Raw genomic sequence first — 17,583 nt, 5'->3', positions numbered from 1 at the left:
GTTCTGGTCCACCATACTAAGGAGGCATAAGAGTTTTTGGGTCTTATTATAGCTGTAAATATTCAATGGATAATTTTCGGCCTTAGTCCTCATTTTTTCCCTACTCCTTTGAGGCAGACCCACAGAGATGCTGTAGCCTTGGCTATTACATGCTCTACTTGTGGGTTCCATGATAGTTTCGAGTCTAGTATGATTCCTAGATATTTCGCTTGTGATTCGAAGTTCAGCACTTCCCCATCTAGTGTTAGAGATTTTAGTGCAGTTTTTCGTCTCGTAGTGAATGCTATCACAGAAGTTTTGGACGAGTTGATGTTCAGTCCCTGTTCACTGCACCAGCATAGTGCGTAGTTAAGTGCAGATTGCATTCTATTTGACAACACATACTCATATTTTCCAGGAACTATTATAACTACGTCGTCTGCTAAGCCAATAATTTCGAATCCTATAGATACAAGTTTGTTTAGGAGGTCGTCCACGATCAGTGACCACAACAACGGTGATAGAACCTCACCTTGGGGACATCCCTTCGTTGGAGTGGTACTGATTGTAAGTCCTCCCAAGCTCGCATAAATAGTTCTATTTATCAGCATGGCACTAGTTTAGTCATCAATTGCTGTATGGCACCCTTGACTTTTCATAGCTGATTAGATTGAGTTGTGAGATGCGCTGTCGAATGCACCTTCAATGTCTTGACAAGAAGCAAGTGCTATTTCTTTTGCCTTAGTGGTTTAACGGTTTGACCGCTTTCAAGCATTCGATGAAAAACTTAAAGTAGATAACATATTATATACCTACTATAGTGTAAGAAACTCCTATAAGCACAGATACACTTCTGAGGTTTATTTTCATCTGGAATTGAATTTGTATCACCAAAAAAATTTGATAGATCTCAAATCAAAATTACACTTGTTTTAACAAAACACAACTCAAAATTTTGGTCAACAGCTGAGCAAAAGCTTGAAAAACTACATTTTTGGGCCGGGCTTTTGATATGGCTCAGTTGGCAAGTCTGTTGTCTTCTGAGCCGATGTCCGCGAGTGCGATCCCTAGAGTAAACATCGAACACAGTTGTATCGGATGAGTTTTTCAATAACGATCCGCTAACTACAACGTTGATAAAGTCACAAATGTCATAAAGATGGTAAAACGACTATAATCGAAAAAAAAGAATGAAAATCGGCAAAAACCCACGCTACGAAAAGAGACTACACGGTAATTTTAAATTATTCAAAGTCTGATTCGTTTCGATTCAGGAGTCGCACAATGTATGAAGATAAAAACAGCTGAGCCATCAAAATTCTGAGTTGTTTTCATCTATTGACTTTCAAAGCCTGGTTTTCCTTCAAATCTGAGTCAAGAACAATTAGAGTGTAGGAATTGGAAACTTGGAACATTTCCGATCTCTAATACTGTATTTGTTTATGCCGAGTGTTGCACTAGTGTTGCACTGGTGCACCACTAGGTGCTGTCAAACTGTTTGTTTATTCGGACGGTGTTGCACTGGTTTTGACCTGGTGTTGCACTGCCATCGGGCGGTGTTGCCCCGAAAATTTTGTCAGTGTTGCGAGAGAGCGTGTGAGTGAGCGAGGTAGCAATACACTGGCGACGATTTGTGTTTGTTTTTATCGGGTACGGTGGAACACTCCACGAGTGGAGAAAACAAATACAGTATAAATATTGTGGGCAGTACTAACCTGCTCTCCAACGAATTGAAGAGCCGCGAATTCGACATCGTAGCGCTGCAGGAGGTATGCAGGACGGGTTCCACGGTACGTATTTTCCCAGATGGGCATGCCATCTACCAGAGCTGCGGCTACACACACGAGCTTGGAACAGCTTTTATATAGTAATAGGAAAAAAAAAATTTTTTTTTCCTTTATCATAGAGACTTTCAGCTTCAGGCTGGTTCGTCTGATAGGAAAAATGCAAAAGCGCATGATTGAGTGGTGGCCGATCAATCCACGGATGTGCCGGTTGAGAATCAAGGGCCAGTTCTTCAACATCAGCATCTTCACGCTAAGCTGGTGCGTGAATACGACCGCTGATATATAGATCGTCATCGGGGATTTTAACACTCAGGTCGGCCAGGAGGAAGAATTCAAACAAACAATTGGAAGGTTCAGTGCGCACCAGCTGACCAACGAAAACGGCCTCAGACTAATAGATTTCGCCGCATTCAAACGAAATGTTGTACGTAGTACCTTTCTCCAGCACCGCCTCCAAAAAAAGTACACCTGAAGATCACCGCACAGCAGTGGTCCTAAAGGGCTAAAAGTGGAACTTTTTTCCTAGCGCCTCTGTCTTTCATCTTATCTCTTAAGTGTATTGAGACAATGCTTTATCAAACATGCTTCATAACTTTAAAGTATCAAAAGTTAGACAAAGCCCACTATAAAAAATGAAAATTCTAACTTTTTTAATTCAATAGATAAAGCTTTACTTGATATCACAAAGTTGTAGAATACGTGAAAATATGAAACTTTGTTGAAAACATCAAAACTCTATCTCTTTTCAGAGCAGAGTTATAAAGGTTTTATTTTGAAAGTTATTTAAAAGTTAGTTTTTTAAACTTAACTGTAATTAGATGAAGATTTTCATAAACAACATGTGCTGAACATTTGTTGTGGCATTTAAATCACACATTTTGCACAAGATTTCAACATCATACGACGTTTCCTAGCCAACTTATTGCAACTTTAAGTTTTATTTTTACTCAACTTCACGAGCGTTTATTGCAAAAACGTGCAAGTGAATTCTTAAAACTACTAAACCACATTGAAGCTTGAGCTAAGTGCAACAAATTTGTGTTGGCGCCATTTGTCTCCACGCGCTCATATTTAAACACAACAAGCATACGTTTGATGTGTTTTGCGTGTTTCCATACAAACTCAGAGCCCCCCCCCCTTCTCTCTCTTAATTTGAAAGGGTTTGAAAGTATTACAGAAACCATTCTAGGTCTTGAAAACAGCTACACACCAAATTTCACGTTGAACGGTTCAGTAATTTTCGGAAATTGTTTGAATTATGTAATATTTTTAGTTATTTCGTATGGGAGCCTCCCCTTCCTTAATTTGAAGTGGTTTGAAAGAATTTTTGAAACCGATATCGGTCTTGAAAACAGCTTCTCACCGAGCTTCACGTTGATCGCTTCAATAGTTTCGAGAAATTGTTCGAATTATGTCATATTTTTACTACTCTTGCATGGGAGGCCCTACTCTCTAAATTTAGAGGCGTTTGAAGGTATTATATAAACTAATCTCGGTCTTGAAAACGGCTCCACACCAAATTTCACGTTGATAGGCTCAGAAGTTTCCGGAAACTTTTCAAATTGTGTCATATTTTTATTGATTTTGTATGGAAGTTACCTTTCCCCCTGTCTCTTATGGTACTTCTGAAGGGTAGCATAACAAATTTATACTTACATTAGCTCACCGCACTTCAAACTTTGTAGTGTCAAATTGAGAAATCGCTAACAACCCTGTTTTCTGTTATTTTCACACCAATATTTTGTTTTTTAAACTTCATCTTACTTATTCATTTATCTTTTTATTATTCCTGTTGTTTTGTTTTAAAATTAATTTAAAAAAAATTAAGGTAAGACTGCTAATATCATACATGTTTATTGTTTGTTAGAGTCGTTGTTTTGGGGATCACCTTAGTGAAAAAATAAGACTTTCAATGATTAGATTCCAGAAACTTCATTTTGGCTTTTTATTTGTTGAAAGTTTCGTTGAAATCTTCCAAATTAAAAGATGCTAAAAACAGTAGACAAGCAGTGTCCGAAGCGTATCGACAGTTACCGTGACTGCGGGTAATTCCGTGCACCTAAGCGATTTTTTGTTTTTCAAGGCTGTGTAAAAAAATCAAATGAATTATTCAAAAGGTCACAACCTCACCATTAGTTAGGATTTTTTTATGTACTTTAAGGAAAAAAATATCGTAATTGATAAAATACACGAAAAAAGTTTGGAAAAATGCATCTGAAAAATGTGTTTCGTGCACATAATTCCGTGCACTCTCTCTTGCAGTGTTCGGCACAAAAGCGCTAATCCGCTATTCGCTAGTAAGTCCGCTAGCTTTTTGATAGCGGTTTAATATTAGCGCTAAGTTTTGATTGAGCTAGCAAATTGAAAAGTTCCGCTAATTTTTGGTTCCGCTAATTGAAGACCGCTAACTTTCATATATTTGCATCAATCTCTCGAATTATTTCTGATATAAAATCTTCTTGTCATTTAATGATTTAAGGTGACATTGGGTACCATTCTGACCCCAATATGCGCTGCAAGCGAGAATTGTTACTTTTAATGATCTCAGTAATTTTCTCCTATTTTATCCATTTTTTGTGCAACATTTCCATTTGGCGCTAAACAATATAAAACTATTCCAACATCCATAAATCAGCTGTTTGATTTCAAGTTGTTGAGACATTTTTTCACAAAATAATATAATAAACTGACTATTGAGTTGGTAATGGTTCATTTCAGCCTTCGTTTTCAGTTCGATTAGATATTGTATGAATGTCCACGTTTGGCAATGCTTCATGTTTGAAAGAGGTAAAACTGGTTAAACATTTTAAATGAGGAAATTTAAAAAATAATCCAAAAAGAAAAATAAATATTATGGATTAAAATAACACAAAAGATTTTGTGCTATAAAATTGCATTTTATCTACTTAGCCGTTGAATTTTAAACAAAAAAAAACATATTTCCCCTCTTCCACATTTTGAATGTTGTTTAAAAATTCGCTTATTTTTTTTTATTTCCTAGAACACAGAGAGATGATAAATTCTCATCTTCACCAGATTGTGTTTTGTTTACAATATTGTATGAAAAAAAAATTATCTAACTTCCAATAAAATATTTAAAATAACATTATTCTTATTTATATTTATTATTTATTTACTCATATATTATAAGGCCAGAACAAATTTCAAATTCTTCTTTTTTAATTCTCCCCTCCCTCTCTTTCGATTTTTAGAAAATCCTTAAGGGGGGATGAATACAGTTTTAGGTAGATTACTGAAAAGTTTAAAAGATTTTTCGAAAATTCAAACCATTAAAAGAGCGTAATTCAATCTATACAAGATGGTAACTGCACCTATTGGATTCAAGTTTTTTTTTTCAAATTTTTTATCTAAGTTAATCGATTTCTCAATCCTGTGCACTGTACATTATATGCAAGTTCATTGCATGCAAGCTATTGAACATCTTTTTTCCAATTTATTTAAAATTTGGATTATTTTTTATTTACAACCACCTTCATGTTTCAACTCCAAGGGACAAGAGAAAGATTTGAAATTTGTTCTGGCCTTATTCAGGGTGGCAATAGAAAATTTTGATATTTCTTCCGGCCTTATTGTTGATCAACGGTTAGCGATTAGCGAATAGCGCTTTAAGCTTGAAGCGATAATTTTTTCGGCACATTTAACGTTTTTAATTAACGATCGCTAACTTTAAATGAGTTAGCGATTTAATTGGCGGCGCTAATTTTTCAGTTAGCGATGCCGAACACTGCTCTCTTGCATTGCACAGAATGAAGACTCAATGTAGTAACAAAAATATTCGTTTAAATTCACAGTTTTGTATAAAAAATAAAAAAAACAAGTTCACAGCAAGTTCAAAAGTAAAAATGCGAATCGTATGAAAATGTTTGTTAAAAAATGTTCCCGTTTGCATTACACCAATGTGAACCGAATTCAACCTCCAAATCAATCGTTATCAGAGCAAGTGTGAAATGTTCGGAACACCCTCCGGGAAGTTTTATTTTGTTTTATTTGGGAAGGCCAGTCGGTTGTTGACATCTTAGAGTCCTTGACGGTTAAATGATTTTTTATTTACAAAATGTTTAGCGATTTCGGTGTTTCTATTCCTACTTTGTGATTTGGTGTCCGTTACTCACCCGATTCATCTATTGGTTGCTGTAGAACTCTCATTTTGGGAGCTTAATTTTTGTGATTTTGAAATCTTCTACTTTAAATTAATTGTAAAATGGTTAAAATCACATTTCTGAACAAACAACTGATGCTTGCACGAAACTTAACGAAACTATTGAAAAAAAAAACAAACAACAACAGACAAAAACAATATCGTTGTCAAATGGCGGGTGTCGTCATGTGGCTTACAGTCAATTGATTGTTCTCGGGTGGTTGTCGTAAGCGTCTGATTGGAAGTCAAACCCGGAACATGAATCTTTGGACTCTAGCTAGACTATTGAGTACTGATCCAACAGTTTGGTCTCGTAAGTAGAAAGATCATTCCAAACAACACAACAAACGGTCACTCGTAATCAAACCCGACTGAATGCATGACCGACTGACGCGTTTTTTTTTGCTGATAAGAACAACGATGATGAGCACTTTCGTAGAATGATCTCCGTTGCAACATAACACTGGAAAATCTCGTTTTGAAAGTTTATTTTTAAGAAAAAATATCAATTACCCGTTGAAACTATCAAATGATAAAAGGTTTTAGAAAAAATCTCTTAATTCATTGTGGAGATTCGTTCCTTTGTAAGAATTCATTTCAAATATTTCAATTATCAACGAATGAGCTGAATAATTGCAGTAGTGAATGCATAACAACTTGGAATTGTCTTGCTATGATCAGCCAGCGCTTCTACTCTATTTGTTTTCAAATATCCCAAACAAATACGCTCGATTGCACGCGATTATGAACGACTGAATCCGTGATCTAATACAAGTCTCAGGATTACAGAACGTAGCAACACGTGCTCCTGAAAAGCATGATGGGCTCCGGTTTGACTTAGTTATTGTATCATTTTTCATTATATTGAATTTATGGTTGAGACACATATGGATGATGCAAAATTTGTAGCAAATTCGTTATGTTATTTACTGTCTGGGCTGGGTAAACGTTGAATCTCAATTCAATGAAAAGCGATATAATTAAAGAGACAGAATCTTATTTCGCTAATATCTCAACTAAAACATGACGGAATCGATTAACACTATCAGCGAACGGCATGATTAATATGATAATTTAGAAATTTAAAATTTTTAAAATGTCATTACATCAGAAAATGCTTATTCTTTTTTTTCAAAATCAGCCATTTCAATTACAAAGAAGACAAAAGTATTGTTTTCCAACCGTCAAATTTAATCTATAAAAAAAAACAATTTTAAATATGTCCACGTGGACATCCGGGGAGGGGGGTATTGGAGCCCGGGGATGGTTACTATAATAGTTTGGGGCCCCTCCCTATGCCTGGAATCGGGGGAGGGTGTCTCTCAAATGAATATTATATGTTTTCATAACTCGAAAACTGATCATGCAATTGGAACGAAATTTGGCATGGGAGTGTATTTCGGTACGAAGAATGTTTCTTTGATCGTTCGGTACCCCTGCCTTCTTCCAATGGGGAAATAAGAAGCAAAAAGGGGGGCTCCCATACAATTTTTACAGTTTTTTTTTATTATAATTTAATACAAATACAAAATATCAAAACTAAGAATTGAGAACTAAAAATTAAAATTCGACAGCTTTTCAAACTCGAATCAGCATTAAGAAAGAATGCAAATTTCAATAATGAAAATCTATTTGAAAATTTCATCAACTTTATTCAAATTGAAATCATTAATTAAATTGACCTTTACACCCAGAAGCAGTTTTTTTATTATAATTTAATTGTATGTATTTAAAAAAAGTGAGTGCTATCGTTCAAACAAATGTATTCAAATTTTTTGCATTATACAAAGCATTGCTAAAAGAACATTTAGTAATTTTTTCGTAGAAAAATATTGAAAAATGAGCCGGTGAAGGAGCACTTTCGAGGATGCCTTTTAGAAAACAGGATTTGCGGTGGACACTGTATCTCAGCACAGAATCATCTGAAGTCAAAAGTTCAGAGCAAAATACTTTTAATAGATGTTTTTCTGGACCCCAACGTTTTTATTTAACTAAAAAAGTTTTTTATGAAATTTTTGTGGCTGTTTGAAGTAAAAACTACGATTTTTTCACGAAAAAATCCGTTATTTTTTATCTGTAAAATCTCTCCAAATCAAAAAAATTAAAAAAGAAAAACGTTGGGGTTTAGTTTCTTATATGTAGAAACTATGTTCCAAATTTGAAAAGAATCGGTGAAGTAGTTTTCAAATGCCGATGTCCACGGACTTTAAAAATGTGCTTTCGAGAAAAACGCGCTTGAAGTTTCTGCGTTTCAAGTCTTGCAGTATTAGATAAGAGGAGATGAAGGCCTATAATTCCTACAGTTTTGCTTCGATTGACTTGGAAATTTGACACAACATTCTTGTAATGTTTTACAATAAGAAAATAAAAAAATAAAAAATTCGACCCCCCTTAAGTTATCACTGTTGATTTATTTTTATTATTTTTTGTTTCGTAACTTTAAAAGTATACTTGAACTAATCTTGCCAGTTAAAATGTACTGTTCTTTATTATTTCTAACGAATTTTCAATGAAGGTTACAAAATCACATTATCACAGATTTATACTGCTCAAACCACAGTTTTTTTTAGCAGGTTATGATGAATAGTCTGCAATATGTTGAATTTCATTCTTCATTCAATTGGACAAACAATACTGAAAAATCATATGTGAAAAAAACCAGAATTTTAAATTAAGCAGATGCCTTAAATTCTGAAGACATTTTCGCTTTATGTCATCAAGAGCATGATTTTGAGGATTTAAATTTTTGGCTACATTACTTTCAGTTGAATTTAACCTTATACTTTTGGGATTAACAAAATCTGGGAAAATGTCATGAAAAACTTTATAGTTTTAAGAAATTTTTAAAAGTTTTTCTTTGCCAAAGCAATTATAAATAATCTACTCATGTTAATATGTTCAACTTTTTCACTTTAAAACATCATACAAAGTGTTCATTTAAACTTGATATGGATTAAAAAAAAATTCTTGCCTCGATGTTTGCCAACGCAATGAAATTGATATAAAATCAAACAACGTTAGAAGAGTTGACGATCCAGAAAATAGTCCATGTACTTAATTTAATGGTAATCTAAAACCATTTTTTAAAAAAATATCCAAGAGATAGACACAATGCTTAAAACTCAAAAAAAAAATTAACAAAATAATTGTTTGAGTAATTGAACTTTGATTGAAAAGTTTCACGAAATGTTACTTCAAATTTTTTTTCATCACTTTAAAATGTTCTTTACATGGAAAAATTATAACCAAAATATTTGTTCCAATATATCAATCATTCGAGCGTAATATGAACTTCATAATACCATATTTTCATAGCAATGGAAAACTCTCAACTTTTTTCAGAAAAAGTTTTCTACAATGTTGATTATGGGTTTCTAGAGTTAAAAATGGTATATTCTTCTGAATTGATCGTGATCATTGCTGATTACGTAATTACTTATATTCATCCAACAACTAATGTTTATCTAACAATTGTCTCAAGAAAAGGGCTAATATAATTAATTTTCTCTTAATTATAGAAAATAGTGCCTTTAAGTATGCAATGTCATGAGCGTTGAAACAAAGTTATAGAATTTTCTTCTTCTGTCAGTAATAAATTGTGAAATAAGAACAAACATAACCAAAATAGTCAATTGACATTCTATCTTGGGGTTTTGTTTATTTTTTTTTTCCAAGGATTAGGGCTTCCTGAATAAAGGATCAAGTCTCCCTTAACTTCAAAAATATCGCAATTTTTTTACTCTCACTAAAATGCATCTAGTTCATCTACGGGTTCAAGTTTCGTTCTAATTTTTGGAGCATAGAAACTTGAAGTTACACGCTGTAAGAAAATGTAAAAGGGTGCGAATTGCTAAATTTTTCCAAAAAGATATAGTGAAAATAAGAAAAGGGGATCAAGTATCCCCACTCTCCCCTACATAAGATTCACTGAAGAGAAAACCGGTTCGATCCATTTTCATACGTAGCACAGTTCAAAGAATTGATTTGAAGCCAGTTAAGTCCGTTTGGTATAAAAAATCCTCCTCAAAATTCAACTTTAAATTTCCAATTTCTTGTAATCCGAAGAAAAGAAACTTTTTTTTTTCATTCTGTTGTGTTGTGAGCCTACTTGGTTGAATGATTCAACTGAATCAAAGCAATCGAAATATTCCTTTTAATTCAACCACGGTAAATGAAAAGTTCATATACCGGTATTTCGATAGCAACTTACTACCTTCTTCAGTGAGCGTTTTCGATAGCGCTCACTGAAGAAGGTAGTAAGTTGCTATCGAAATACCGGTATATGAACTTTTCATTTACCGTGGTTGAATTAAAAGGAATCTTTCGATTGCTTTGATTCAGTTTTTTTTTTTTCATCAAATTGGACTCAATAATCATACCATAGATTCATCCTACTGGCAAAATTTGATGAATATTCTACACCCAAAATAATCTGCACGTAGCGGCTACGTGAAAAACTACATAATTTTTATCCAAATGATTTTCACGTAAATGCTACGAAAAAAAATGTGTAAACGCGTCCCTATCAAAATTCGTGCGTCATGGAACTCACCCACAATTTACGTGAATTTTTAGTACGTTCTTCGCCGTGTATTTGTAAAAGCTACTGGGAATATTTTTAGTATAGAAATGAAATGAATGTTATTTTAACTTTGTATTTTTATTTTGTTTATTATGATAAAAAATAAAACCAGATTTAATTGAGAATAAACTTTATTTTCACACCAAATTTATCACTTTTCTTTCAATTCCTGCAGCTCACTTGGTTTTTGGAATCCTGCAAAAATTTAAAAGTATGATTTAATTAAAATAAATATTATTAAAATAAAAAATAAATCACCTTTATTGCGTTCATATGTTCTGTTGAACATCTTTTCCGTTTAGTCCAACTGAAAACGAGCGATCGTCACCAGGTTCAACGAAAGATGAGTTGTGTCCATTGCTAAAAGGGGATGAAAACTGAAAATAAATTCATGATTATCATAAGCATCATTATCACTTACCAAAAAGACAAAGCTGAATCCACAGTTCCATTTGACACAAAAATTTTATGTACAACAGCTAACGAAATCAGTAGGCTGACAATTCCCTTTTCTAATAAGAATTTACAACCACATACTCTCCTTTATTTGAACTCAAAATTAATACGACCGAGGTTCAAAACATAGTTCGATTCTATGAACTTAAAGTTGAGTAATTTTTCCTCCCTGCGTTGGTTCAAAATGAACTTCGAACTGCGAACTCAAAATTGATCCCTTTTTTCCTTCGGCGAGTGAGCAAAGCTGAGTTCGACCATATGAACTAAAAATTGAACTCTCTTTGTTGGACTGAAAACACTTAGCGAGTTCAGTTCGAACCGGAGCAACCAACGAACACGTCGCAAAATTTTGTCGAACAATTACCGGAAGACTATGAAGGAACTTCATAATGGAATGCATGTTCACCGCGTCAGCGTTAAATTCTGTCCGTCATTGTCATCATATGATGAGCGGCTTGGAATGTCCGGAAACTTCCGGATGTTGATGACTTCCCATGGGAAGTAACATCCGGAAGTTTTCTTTGACCGAAGGTGTCAAAACTTTCCACCGCTCTGTAATTACAATGCAATGTACCGGAACAGCAACATCCGGGTACAACAAATTTAAATCATCCTTTAATTTCCTGAAAATAAACTACACTTGAAGAAAAAGGATAAATTCGAGTTCGGCTCCCGAACTTAGTTTTGAGTAAGCCATGCAGAACATAATTTCACGCTTGCCCAGCCGTTCTCAAAGTTGAGGGCTGCCACTGAAGTGCGGTTTTGAACCAAAACAACTTAATTTTGAGTTAAAAAAAAATAGCGTGCACGCTTAAAACAAAAGCACAAAACGGATTTAAATCATTCACTTAGACTTTACGTGAAATTCATGCAACAATTATGTGGAAGTAATGTCGTCACTACCAGGGCTTCCGTTACACACTGTGTTTACTAAAAACACACGTACACGGAAAAAACTTTTCACATGAACGCTACGTGAAAATGTACATGGATTTTTGCCACCATGAAAATCACGTGAAACCTACACCGAAAAAACTTTTCACATTACCGCTACGTGAAAATATACATAGATTTTTGCCACCCTGAAAATCATGTGAAACCTACGTGAATTTCAGGTAGCAAACAGAGCTCGCGTAGCAAACAGAATTCACATAATTCTCATATGTGTTGTAGGTGAGTTCCATGTGACCGTTCACGTAGATCGTATGTGAATAGGGATTCGTTCTGCTACATGCATTTCACATGGATTATATTGTAATATGAACGTAGTGAGTCTTTCTTAACAAATTATTAAAAATGTTTTGGTTTTGCAGACACATTTTATTGTTTCGACTAATCATCACACTACACTTCACTTATTTCACTTTACAATATTGCCGCAAAAATTTGTTCGATGATCCTTTTGGTGGTTGTCTGTCCGTCGTAGCTGGCCAATTCCAAGTTCTATTTGAAAAGGAAAAGATGCATGTAAACAACAGTCACAATATAAAATTTTTATTACTTACGGAAAATCAGCTTCTCCATCATCCGTATTTTTTCTAACTTCCAGCACCAACTATCGAATGGAAGCCATATTGAGTATTTTCTGTACTCTCTCACATAGATTTTACTTGAATACGGTATTCAGAGCTACGTGAACATCACATAGAATGCACCAAATCCCTTTGTACTTGGCGGATCACTTGATGTTCACGTAAATTGGATGTGTCTTTGTATTGCCAGCAAACGGCTATATGAATTTCACGTACGGCTCAAGTGAATTTTTAATAGCTCCTAAGTGGTTCATGTAAGTCATTCAAAAATTCACGTAATGAGCGCCTACGTGAAAATCCAGGTGAATTTAAATTTTCCTTTTCGGCTGAGTGTACGTGAATTTCAGGTAGCAAACAGAGCTGACGCAGCAAGCAGAATTCACGTAATTTTCATATGAGTTGTATGTGAAAATAACGTAGGTCGAATGTGAAAAGGGATGCGTTCTGCTACATGTGATTCACTTAGATTTAATTGAAATATAAACGTAGTAGGTTTTTTCGGATCTTATAAATAAAAAATGTGTTGATTTTGCAGGATATTTTATTTTTTCTAAGACACTATGCACTTTTTGTTTTCAATGGAGACACTTTTTGTACACTTCACTGCACATACCTGACACATAATACCGCATCGAAGATGGCATTTGGGTTGCCTCCATAGTGGTTGCCTAGCAGTGGTCCTAGCAGCCCCAATCCCGAATTCTGTTAAAATAACAAAAAAAGGTAAATATTGATTACACAACAAAATTTTAACTTCTTACCGAAAATCTGCTTCTTCATCACCTGAATTTCTCTTTCCGATAGCACCAACTGTTGGATCCGCGCCATATTGAGTAGTGTATTCCGTCACATAGATTTTACGTGAATAAGTTATTCAGAGCTACGTGAACGTCACTTAGAATACACCAAATCCCTTTGTAGTTGGTGGATCACTGGATTTTCACGTAAATCGAATGTGTTTTCGTTTTGACAGCAAACAGCCATGTGAATTGCACGTACGGATTAACGTAAGTCGGGCAAAAATTCACGTAGTGGGTGCCTACGTGAAAATCCAGGTGAATTTAAAGTTTTTATTTCGGCTGAGTGTAGAATCGATATTATGCAGCAAAATCATAGTTTACGTGAAAAATCCCGTAGAAAAAATTCTTTTGGGTGTAGGGCTGCATATTTGTTGAGAGAAAAAACTCCAAAAACTGGAACATTTATGGGACCATATCGGGTGGGCCATGCAGGGTCTTTTTCTTCAATATCTTAATAACGAAACACAGAGAAGAAAGTTTCTCTCAACTATTGTTAATTTATTGAATATAACTTTTTTTTCTGCATAGACTCTATTCGATCTAATATCTCAGTTTTGTTTTATTCTTCTTTCTTCCGTGAGGATTTCTTCATCCTCGTTTTTTCTTCTGATTACGCATCCTGGTATGTGTAAATACTCAAACCCATAAATTTTGCCGTCAGCATCTATGCAACTGTATGTTCCCATTCGTTTCCGAAACGCAGATTCACTTTTCATTTTAAAATGTACACAGTTGGTGTATAGTTTGTTTTTAACGGTTTTATGTTTCCTTTTGGTAAACCATCATGTTCATCATAATTTTGTTTTTGTTTATCATTTGTAGTTTTCTATTCTCTACTTGATCTCTTTCGTTTTTTTTTGTTCTTTAACATGAACCCTCAAAATTCTAGAACCAAAATTCAACAATCAACAAACGATGCTTTCTGTTGTAACCGGACTTTTTTTTCGTTTTTGTTTTTTTTTTTAACTATTGAGAATTCCCTCCTGGGGTGGGTTGTGGTTATTGCGAGACACTTCTCAAAAATATAGTTGTATTTCATCCAGTTTGTTTCTTTCCTTTCATTGCTAACAGTTGGGGTTTTGAGTTCGTTTTTTTTCTTTTTCTGCAGTAAATACTTAAAACTACGATAATGTGGAGATTGGTTTGATTTTGGTGCTCCCGTTGATAGTTTTTTTTGTTGTTGTTTGAATTCGGTTGTTTGCTGCTACTGTTTTATTGATTATTAATGTTGTTATGCTTGTTTATTTCTGCTCGTTTTGTGTTGCTGTATAAGATTACTGGCTATATCTGGTTACTTAAAGCGAACTTTTAACGTGAATTAAGCAGGGTGTTTTGAGTTGACGGCTGAGGGTCACTTCAAAATCAAATCCCTCAGAATTTGATTTTCAAAAATAATTTTCAGAATGAAACCAATCTTTAGCTGCTTTACTAAACAAAAAGACTTGAAAAAATTGTAGATTTTTTTTTAAATAAGGACAATTCAAAACACACTGCTTTAGACGGTGTTCAAGAAGTGCTGTCGTTAGTTTTTTGTTTATTGGGTTCACTGAAAGATTTACTAAACACGATACTTAAATTCACTTTCTATTCGAGGGCTAAAAAATCATTTGGTTTAAGCTGCTCTTTTCTTTTGTTTTAAATATTCATTCTATAGATATGTGTTTATACTTTTCGTTTATGATTGCATGAATACTGAAATCGATTAGTGAATATGTAGGTATGTTTGCTTTTGCATCTTTACTGGGACTTCAGTATCAGAGCAGTGACTTTTGTTGGTAATCAATATAAACCGCCCAAGCTGTTTATGCCGTTTTTGCTCGTCATTTGATGTCATTCCAGTTGACTGATTTGCCCCCTTGCTTCCTGCAGAATCTTACATAGCACTGGCCCTAAAAATCGCTCTGTCAGTTTTTTTTTAGTATATAGATATAAATATGACTGTACGTTACAAACTGTTGTTGTGTGGTGTATACTTTAGTGTCATGATTTATGAAGATGAGATCATTCCATGTTCTCCGACTATCCCTGATTTCTCGTTCAAAGCAATTTATAAGCCTTTGTTTTCCGATCAAAAATCACAACGTTCACAACGTGTCCTTTTCCTGTTATTTTTAAAAATCTGACAACCCAATTGTACATACAAATCAAACGAAACGTACATCATTCTTCCAAACTAACATCCCTACCGGCTTATGTATTGTGTAATGGTTAGATTTTAAAATTCGTAGTTGTAGAAAATAAAATCTTTGTGAATATTATGTGCATTTTGAATAAAAAAAATCCATCAGAAATCATCCAACTCAACAGAACTTAACAGGTAACGGATCGCTATTTCCTCCGGAGCCGCTGGCCACACTCGAGTCAATAGTACAGGCGATCCCGCTTCAGCTCGTTGTCCAGATCGGCCAGCTGCTGCAGGAAGCCCTCGTTTGGCCGGATGTCCCGGTGCATTCGCACCGTCCGGATGGCCTCGGCGGCGGACATTTTGCGGGCAATCATCAGATAGGCCAGGACGCAGGTCGCCGACCGGGACATTCCCATCATGCAGTGGACCAGCACTTTGCCTAAAACGAACAGAATTGAATCATTAAAAAAATCCAAAATTTCTTCCGACAAAAATTCAAAAAAAACTCACCTCCACTATTGATGCCATTCTCGATGAACTTGGACGCGATGTAGAAATACCGGCTGATGTCGGTCGTCGGCTGATCGACCATCGGGAAGCCCATGTACCTGAAAGTGCAACTAGAATTTTCAACGATAGCGCCCTGAACTCGACGCCGCTGATTTCGAATGCGGATTCTTCTCAAAGAATTTTAAGAAGAGAACTTCCGAAAGTCAGCCCTGCCACCCAAGTCTCCCAGTGCTGCTGCCAAATCAGTGCAAACAACGGCGAAACGAGTGCAAGTGCGAAAGAGTTTTTTTTTGTATCAAAGTTGCCTAATTGGGTGATCCAGAGATGAATATGAGAATGAATGAAACGGTTGATTCCGTGAACGAACTTCACAATGCAGTTGATGGTAAAGCAAAGCTTCTACCTACAACGTTAAACTTAAAATTGGGAATTTAAAATGAAATAATCTCACATCACCAACTGTCAGCACCCTAAGCTCACCTGATTCCGGACATGTCCCTGTAGTAGCTGTGGCCGGTGTCCACCTGGCCGAAACGGGTTCCCTCTGCCGTGTTGAGCACGTGTGTGATTCCGATCAATCGTAAATACTGCTTGTTTCTGGCTGATGCTCTGCAAATACAATCGGAAAAGGATTTTGAGAATGGAAACCGAACTGTTGGAGTTAAGTCGGGAAGCTGGAAGCCAGAGGAAAGTAGAACTTCCAAAAGTCAACATTTTAAATCAAAAAAAAATTGGAGAGGATTGTTTTGAACGAGTATCATAACGATTTTTTTTTCAAAATATTTCAAAACATTTCAGAAAAACTGCATTGGAAAACGTGGATATTGTTGCATTCTAGCTAAAGTCTGTTTCACATAGAATCTGGTCGCATCTTTTCGTTTACTGCAGCGCCCCCAGTTGTCACATCGCGAATTTATTGACAGTGTTTTGATCCGGATGGTTTGTTTACTTATACCGTATTTTTTTTCACCTGGAGGCAAACTAGAGGCAACCTAGGTTCGCTCTAACTGCTGTCATCGTGCTCATTTATTGCTCGAGAGGCAACCTAGGTTCGCTCGAAAAAGGGACGGAGTCGCCCTGAGAAAAAAGTCAGTTTTGCGAGAAGTTCACCAATACTCTCAACGTTGTTGTCAAAACATTAAACAGCTGTTTTTGGCTGAAAACAAAACAGTTGAAATAATGAACGGGCAAATGATTATTGCCGCGATTTTGAACCTCTCAGCCAAGCAAAATCGTACTATCTGCAGTCCAGTGCAATCCGGACACGAAAAACGGCAATCCGGATGTGAAGAACCGAATGAAGGAATCCAGAAGGGAGGACAAAATGACAGCTGCATGTAAACATTGCGCTCGTTCTCACGCACACCTACGTATGGAATAACTCGAAACCCGAAACTTGCTTTTTTATTCTGACGGTTTCAGAGCCAAATCCGGAATCAAAAAAAAAATACGCCATTAGTGGTGAAAATTTCATCAAGATTGAAGCAGTCAGTAAAAAGTTATCGACGATGGAACGCGAAAGGCGAGAGAAAATTCTGCACACTCATGTAGAGAAACCGACGTGGTCAGGGGTAAAGATCGCAAAATTCCTGAAATATCCTAAATCTACTGTAAATTCGGTGCTGCAACGTTACCGGGAGACCCTTACGGTGG

Source organism: Uranotaenia lowii, chromosome 2 (genome assembly GCF_029784155.1).
Source record: "Uranotaenia lowii strain MFRU-FL chromosome 2, ASM2978415v1, whole genome shotgun sequence".
In the NCBI taxonomy this organism is placed as follows: Eukaryota; Metazoa; Arthropoda; class Insecta; order Diptera; family Culicidae; genus Uranotaenia; species Uranotaenia lowii.
This window is presented reverse-complemented; position numbering follows the sequence as displayed.